Raw genomic sequence first — 8800 nt, 5'->3', positions numbered from 1 at the left:
TCATAGGCCTTTTTGTGATCAATTTCACTTGTAGCTTCCTCAAAGAATTCAAGCAGATTCGTTAAGCAGGATCTACCTCTCCTAAATCCATGTTGGCTATCCTTTATAATGTTATTTGCATCTAGGTAATCTACCATTTTCACTTGAATTATAGCTTCCATTATTTTTCCAGTAATGCTAGTTAAACTGATTGGCCTATAGTTTGCTGGATTACTTCTATCCCCTTTTTTGAATATGGGTGTTATATTAGCATGCTTCCAATCTGATGGTACCACACCGGCAGATAACGATTTCTGGAATATTAAAGTCAAAGGTTGGCTAATAATATCCCTCATCTCTTTCAAGACTATAGGTAAGATGCCATCAGGCCCCTGCGATTTATTTATTTTGAGTTTAGCTAGGCTTAGTATCACATCAACCTCAGTTATACATATATTGGTCATAGACGATGCTGTATTTGTATTAATTGGTGGCAAGTTACTTGTGTTCTCTATTGTGAACACCCTTGAAAAATAATCATTAAACTCGTTTACCATATCAATTTCGTTATCAATTATAAGGCCCTTACTATCCTGCAAATTAGTGATTTCAGCTTTTAGTGCTCTCTTGGAGTTAAAATATTGGAAGAAACCTTTACTGTCATGCTTAGCCTCCAATGCAATTTTTCTTTCTACATCCCTCTTTGATAGCCTAATGTCATTTTTTAACTCTGCCTGTAGACTTAGATACTCCTGCTTGATTTTGAAATCATTAGTTATTTTCCAGTTGTGGAACAGAGCCCTTTTCCTCCTGACTTTATTCTTAATTTCCTTAGTAAACCACCTTGGTTGTCGTTTCCTAGATTTAGTTTTGCTGGAAACAGGTATGAAGTCCTCTTGCACTTGCAACAATGTGCTTTTGAAAAATTCCCATGCCTCTTCAACTGTTTTGCTATTTAACTCTGTCCAGTTTACAGTTTCTAATTTCCGTCTCATACCATTAAAGTTAGCCTTCCTAACATTGTATACTTTTAATTTAGACTTTGCTCTTCGTACACTAAAATTAACCTCGAATTTAACCATGTTATGATCACTACCGTACAATGGGTCTAAAACCTCTAATTTTCCAATCCTATCCTGGTTATTACAAAAAACGAGATCAAGAAGGGCTTCTCCCCTGGTAGGAGTATTAACAAACTGAGTAAAAAAACAATCCTGTACTAATTCCACCATCTCAAGTTCATTTACAGAAGAGCCAGAGACTGTGTCCCACTGTATCCCAGGTAAATTAAAATCACCCATAACCACCACATCATTTTTATTACTCATAATCCTGATATCATCATATAATATTCTGCTTTCCTCTACAGCTACATTAGGTGCCCTATAACAAACCCCGACAATTAGGCCATTTGAATCTTTAGCATCAAGTTTGATCCATACAGCTTCTGAATTTTTATTTTTATCAGTGAGATCCCTTGCCTGCAAGTTTTCTTTTACGTATACTGCAACACCACCTCCCTTCTTGCCTATCCGGTCTCTACGGAACAACGTATAACCATCCATATTATATTCATCACCATCATTGTCACTCATCCATGTTTCAGTTATTCCTATAATGTCGTAATTGTCTGAAGAAATTAAAGCCTCTAAGTTATTAATTTTGTTTCTAATACTCCTAGCATTCAAATACAGTCCACTAATGGTAGGCCTTTTACAGTGTCTACTTTTAATATTTAATTGGGCTTTCCGTCTCTCCCCACATAAATTCTTAACTGACCTCCCTGCCCCCCCAGTCCCTAGTTTAAACATTCCTCAACTATTCTGCACATACGCCTCCCCAATACACTGGTTCCCCTATGGTTCAGATGCAACCCGTCCGGCTTGAACAGGTCCCACCTGTTCCAGAAGGTCTTCCAGTGCCCCATAAACCTGAACCCCTCTTTCCTACACCACCATTTTAGCCACGCATTTAATCCCCTTATCTCAGCTAATTTTGCCTGACTTGCACGTGGCACGGGAAGTATTCCAGAGAATACCACCGTGGATGTTCTGCTTCTAAGCTTATCCGCGACTTCTATAAATTTATCTTGCAGAACAGCCCTTCTGCCCTTTCCTATGTCATTGGTGCCAACATGCACCACGACCACTGGATCCACCCCGGCTGGGGCCAAAAGCCTGTCCACTCGATCTGGAAGGTCCCCTACCTGGGCACCAGGCAGGCAAGACACCGTACGGGACCCTCTATCACGGGTGCACACATAACTATCTACACCTCTTATAATTGAATCCCCTACTACCACAACCTCCCTCCTACTGGGGTTAGGTGGCTCCTTGGTGCCCAAGGGCCCACCTGCCTCCCCAGTCTCTTCCGGCTCTAAAGCTGGAAGCACCTGAAAGCGGTTAGAAACCGTTACTTCAGGTGATGCCGCCTCTGTGAACTCACTAGATATTTGTAATTAAAGTTTAGTCATTTTGATTTCTTCTTTAAGGTTTTGTTTATCAACAAACTGGACTGCGCTGTCGTGTCTTATAGTTAACCTGCGTGAAGTTGGCCCCCCATATGTTTCAGATTTCAACCAAACTCGTCTCAATCGTATGTGCCGCATTTGTGCCGTTAAAATTTTTGTCTGTGCTGTTTTAGTTTCTGAGATAAATGTGTGTTTACATGGTGACGTCATCTGCGTGAAGTTGGCCCCACATTCGTGTCTGATTTCCACCAAACCGATCGCAATCGCATGTACTGCGTTTGTGCTGGTTTGTGCCGTAAAAACTGTCCTTTGTGCTGCTTTAGTTTCTGAGATATTGTTTGTAAGGTTGCCCCTCCACCTCCAATTTTTGTCTGATTTCGACCAAACCAGTCGCAATCGTTTGTGCTGTTAAAACTGTCCTTTGTGCTGCTTCAGTGCAGATATTGTTTATTTACATGGTCACGTGACTCCGCCGTTAAGTTAGTCCCCCATTTGCCTCCCAGTCGGTCTCAATAGTTTGTGCCGTTTAAAAATTGTCTGTACTGTTATTTTTCTGAGTTATACCTCTCAGTGTATGCCTTTACCTGATCGCCGTATAGTGCTCAGGCTCATGTTTCTCATGTTAACAGAAGGTGGACCATTTGGTGACTCCACAACAAAGCTGTACGTAGACTTTGTCACCCCGCCAGCCAGATACCACATTTCAGGATCGTGCTAGATATTTCCACAAATGACTGACCGTTACATACTGCCTCATTTATCATCTGTTCTACCAACTCATCACAGCACAGTACGTCCATTCCTTGAGATATGGGAGTGAAAAAGCAAAACGACAGTATGGAAAGTGACTCTTGCGGTGTGAGAAGTGATTGTGTGCCATTTACAGTGGTAGTGGTAAAGCACATCACAGAACTCTAAATCATGTGCAGACGTACATAGCACTTTGCTACAGGGTAATGAACGCCCCAGCACCAAATGCAACCAGTTAATGCTTAATACTGTACAACAATATATAATAAACTCTTCATTTTGCCTGCACTGTGTACTGTGATGTCTTTACCTTCCCATGGACCCTCTCACAGCGGTTAAATATAAATGAAGTTTTACTTTCTCCCTCCACTCAACCCGAACTAACATTTATCCAATCACAACTGAGTTTTGTAAAGGTGGCGACCAATGTAAGTTCAACTATTAAACACTTTAGCGACGAGTGCATAATCATTGACCTGTGATCGCCATTAATTTAAATGGTCCTGTTACTAAAATAATACATCGACATCAGAAATATGCCATAAAAGGTACGTACAATTTGTACATTAAAAAAGTATTGACATAACTCGGTATATTGAAGGCAGATATAATTACAATAGAAAATTTCTGTAAGACAGTTAATGCACAAAGCTCTTTTGCACATTTTAATTAACAAATAGTTATTTGATATATACAGATAAAATACATAAATATACTGAAGTCGTGGTCATTTCCATTTCTTTTGATCAGATGCCCAAAATTCCTAGCGTCAGCAAGGATCAAATAATTGAGGTTCTCCAGACAGCACAAGATCAAATTGTCTGTAGCGGTCATATAGCTGTTCCTTCTGATGATGTGTGGATTGCTCTGAGCCAGCAGCTGAACTCCAACATTTCAGCCAAAGCATTGTAAACTTTTGTAAAATTAAACCGCCATAATGTATGGCAAGGTTTAGGGCTAGCTGTGTTAAAACATGTTAAATGAGCAGATATGGAATAAAGTGAAGTGTGCCTGCACTCTTTTTAAAAGGCCAAAGGTGTATCCAGCATCACTTACAAAATTTTTGGCCATCAAAGCACACTGCAAAGAGTGCAAAGGCAGACTTCTCATTCACTGTGTCAAAGAACCCAAATAAAATGAATGTGCTCTCCTCCACTGCATTCTACAAGATGTTAATGAGACACTGCATAGTTCCAAGTCAAAGAGGCAGTTATCTGGAAATCTGCGTGCTGAAGTGGCAAAAAATCTTTGTGAAAGTGGAATACAGCCAAGTACCTGGCGTGAAACTGAAGCCAACAAATTGATGAGATTTGGTGACCCTGAGCCCAGTCATTTGTACAATCTGACTACACTCCGAAAAGCCAAGCAGGAAAGAAAAGATGAAGAGCTTCAACACAGAGATCCTGTGCTATCACTTCAGCTTTTAAAACACTCTGTACCTCACAGCAGCAGTATTCATGACATTGGCATAGATACATTTTATTGCCATTATTGGAGTGCAGCTCAGATGCAGCTGTATAAATAGTCAAAGCAGCAGCACTGTGTTTGCTTCGATGCCACGGGATCTATTGTGAAAATACTGAAAAGACCATACAGTATGTCAGGACACATTTTTCTTTATCAGGGTAGTTTACAATATCACATAATTGATAAAACATGTAGCATACCAGTGGTACAGATGCTAGCCGAAAGACACGATGCCAATGCAATAGCATCTTGGCTTTCCGAGTGGCATCATACAGGGGCTCCAATACCCAGAGAGGCTGTGAGTGATTTCTCCCTTGCTCTTCTTGGTGGCATGGTGAAAGTCTTCACTCACTGTCCAGAGCTCAGGGCATACATTGATGAAAGTTTTGGAGTGCTAATTAGAAACCAAACTTCAAAACTACCAGCTTGCTTTATTAGAGTAGATGTTGCTCACTGCATAAAGCTCATCAGTCGATGGGAATGCCTGAGGAGAAAACCCTGCAGAGTAAGAGAATTTTACCTTCGATGCATGGCCAAGCTTTTACAAGCAGGGATGCTGGATGATGCACATCAAATCATTTACTGAATTACAGTCGTGGCTCTGAGTGAGACTGAAGGGCACAATGAAACAGGACGTCCTGTAATGGCAGAAATGAGCAAAATTTATCTGAGGGCGAGAATTGCAGAAGTGAGTGCCATCTGTCCTGACATGAAGGATGATGAAATTCAAGAAACAGAAATGGACAATTTCACAGAGCCATCTCAGACAGACATGAAAGACTGGGTTACAAATATCATTGAGAAAGCCAAATCGACGATCGTGGACAATGGTGACAGGGACAATCTGCACTTTCTTCTAGAAATAATTCCTCATGTATTAAGGATATCTAGTTACCTCCCTTTGTGGACAAGCTGTGTTGAAGCTGAATTTAACAGACTAAAGAATGTTATCAAACATGAAAACTTACCTGTTCGGATAGACAGGTTCATTGTTCAGCACCTTGGTTCAATTGAAGGAAACATGAAAATTTCCAAAGCAACCGAAGATTGTGCCACAGGGTCCTCTCACAGAGACACAACTAGTAGAGTGTCAAAGGAAGTGATGGAACATGAGGAGTACCCATCAACTGAAAACTGGAGAGGTCTTGGAGTGCCACCGAAAAAATGAAAGCACACTTACCTTGCACCATGTTCTGAATGGCTACATGCTGATACATCTGTCACATGGAAAAAAGCCAAAATTCGACTGCTGAAAAATGGAAACTGCCTGACTCAACTAGTAACAACACAAGGAGAACAACTAATTGTGAAAAATACCTGTGCATTTGATTAATTCTGCCAGGTACTCTGCTGTGCATACTGTGACAGCGAGACCTTCAGCCAGTTTGTAGGCAATGCTGGCAAGTCCACTGAGGTTTTTGAACTTGTCCAGCACATTGTTCAAAAAGGAGTCGACAGAAAAGCATATTTACTGCGAACAAACATCTTAATGCACATGTTTACAATGACAGCAATGGAGTCAGGTGTTCAAATGCTGGATACACAGTGTCACATCTCAAATATAATTGCAAACACCATGAAGACTGCCCCAAGCATTATCGCTACTGGCTCCTGTTCTACCATTTATTGCTCAAGTCAAGCAGTTTCCAGACATATCCCTTTTGTATCAGCAAGTGAAGAGGTGTTGATCAATAAAGGAATGTCAGAGCTGAAAAGTGCGAACAACTCACCATGAGCAACACGAAATGCCAAGCCAGAATTCCAAACCCTGAAATATATCCTAGACAGTACCAGTCAGTCAGCAATCTCTGCAATGGCACAGTGATGCATTCATTCAGGACAGGACAACTCTTATGTGTTGATGTGGACCATGGCATCAACCAAACTCAAACAAATCTAACTGATTGCAGGAAGCAGAAACTTTGTGACTTGCCAATAACCATGAAGCTCCAAGATGACATGTTCACCCTGAGAGGAGCTGTAGCATTCTGCCCAGGACCAACTGTAGACTGTCTTGGCCACTATATTGCTTTTTGCAGGAGACCAAATGGCATCTGGGAGAAATATGATAATTTGAGCACAAAAGCCATTACGGTCTGTGAGAAAACAACAACACAGTTCCATGCAATTGTCTTTACTAAAGGCAGACATTTTTATCAGTGAACATGATCAACTGTGTTACAGTGATGTTTAATGCCTGGGTAGTTCCGTGTCAAATCATCACACTTTTGGACCTCATTGTCATAAATAAATTTTAAAAAATAGCATGCTGATTTGGTCATATGAGTAACCTATGGAACTGAAATAGCAAGCATCATGGATCAGTATTAAGGCAGATTTAAACTAACATAGTTTGAACTCACTGGGGGGGGGGGGGGGAGAGTAAGATATTTGACTGGCTACATCTCCCTTAATATAAGCTGCACAGAAATGGTTTTTGTATCGTTCTAAAGCTCTTTTCCAGATCTATTTTGCATAAATACTATGCTATCCACAAGATAATTACAATATTGAAAAATAGCCAAAAAAAAAAGGTCTTTTTTTTTTATACTAAAGCTAGCTTATAATGTCATGAACATCTCAAGAAAATTTGGTCTTTGGTTTTTCAGTCGTTGCCGAAAAATCTTAGCTTTCACTGATGGGCATGAAATAGTATGGCAAGCACAGGTGTCACTAATGAAATCAAAATGAAAAGGGTCCATATGAAACCACATGATGCCTCCTATAAGCTACACAGACACACGGTCAATAACCACATTTCCTGGAGATGTTCATGACATTATAAGCAAGCTTTAGTAAAAAAAAAAATGAAGTATAGGTTATAATCATCTTGGGTAAAGCATAATATTTGCGCAAAATAAAGAGCTGGAAAATAGCTTTAAAATTATATAAGAGCCCTTCTGTGCAACTTATATTAAGGAAGATATAGCCAGTCAAAGTCATAGCCCCCCCCCCCCAAATAACTTCACTTTGTTAGCTTAAATCTCCCTTAATATTGATCCAAGATGCGTGTGGTTTCAGTTCCATGGGTTACTCATATGACCAAATTTAAAAGCATCCTAACTTTCATTAAAATCTGTGGTGATGAGGTTCAAAACTGATGATTTGAAACGGAATTACCCGCCAGAGAAATGTTAAAATTTTCATTGAAAAATTGTTAAATTTTATGTTTGAAAAACAAAATTAAGTTACAGTACGTGACGTTCGGTAAGACTGTTTAATGAACAATTAAAGATTACTTGGTGTTTAGTAAAGGAATAAAGTTTCCTTGCATTTAATAAACCATAAGTTAACATTTGAATCGCTGTGGACTAACGGAGACACTCCTGCAAGGGACTTGCAGAATAGTAAATGCACTGAAATAAACATTTTAGCTTAGTGTTGTTTCCTTCTACAAAATACTCTATGCAACACCACCATTTTTTGAAAAAGGCAACTGTGAGTATTATAAGCACTTGTTCGGAATCCGGTATCAACCACAAAACCTAAGGTCAAATGGGAGACTACTTACGCTACGAATCTCACGAAGATGTTAATCTCTGCCTGGGTCACAATCGAAACACACACACACACACACACACTGAAAAGAAAAAAAAAAAAAACATGATCAACGTAAGAACTGCGCGTGCCGTCCAGTTGAAGCGCTCCGAATCTAACAGGGAGGTAACCCTTTCCCTTGTGAACGCCAGAGTCGGCAACACTAGGAGTGCAGGGGAGGAAGGAGGACAATATATTGTAAAAATATAGCGAAAAATATGTAAGGCATAAACTGAGAGGTATAACTCAGAAAAATAACAGTACAGACAAATTTTAAACGGCACATTGGGGCACAAACTATTGAGACCGATTGGGAGGCAAATGGGAGACTAACTTAACGGCGGAGTCACGTGACCATGTAAATAAGCAATATCTGCACTGAAGCAGCACAAAGGACAGTTTTAACGGCACAAACGATTGCGACTGGTTTGGTCGAAATCAGACTAAAATTGGAGGTGGAGGGGCAACCTTGCAAACAATGGCCCAATCCCAAACTATACCCTCGACACTCTGCCTTCATTTCGAGTCACACTCCCGCCGAGTCACCCTCACAACACGCCCTATGCACTTAAACTGAAGGAAATTGTCACAAGAAAG

The 8800-nt window shown here is 40.2% G+C and overlaps 1 long non-coding RNA gene across 6 annotated transcripts; it reads right to left on the bottom strand.

Moving 5' to 3' along the window:
• Positions 1–3851: 3851 nt before the first annotated feature.
• Positions 3852–8266, bottom strand: LOC111839747 (uncharacterized). 6 transcript variants are annotated; one of them, XR_011984276.1, is made up of 4 exons: positions 8178–8266; positions 5635–6720; positions 4867–5304; positions 3852–4778 (listed from the first exon to the last, which is right to left on the bottom strand). It is a non-coding gene; the product is annotated as an uncharacterized lncRNA (long non-coding RNA). The 6 variants fall into 6 exon arrangements; XR_011984274.1 differs by having other exon boundaries at positions 4867–5745; positions 5847–6720; XR_011984275.1 differs by having other exon boundaries at positions 4867–5883; positions 5984–6720.
• Positions 8267–8800: the final 534 nt, after the last annotated feature.

This window comes from Paramormyrops kingsleyae, chromosome 19 (assembly GCF_048594095.1).
Source record: "Paramormyrops kingsleyae isolate MSU_618 chromosome 19, PKINGS_0.4, whole genome shotgun sequence".
NCBI lineage: Eukaryota > Metazoa > Chordata > Actinopteri > Osteoglossiformes > Mormyridae > Paramormyrops > Paramormyrops kingsleyae.
Note: the sequence above shows the minus strand (reverse complement) of the source record. Positions and strands in the feature narration are given on the sequence as shown.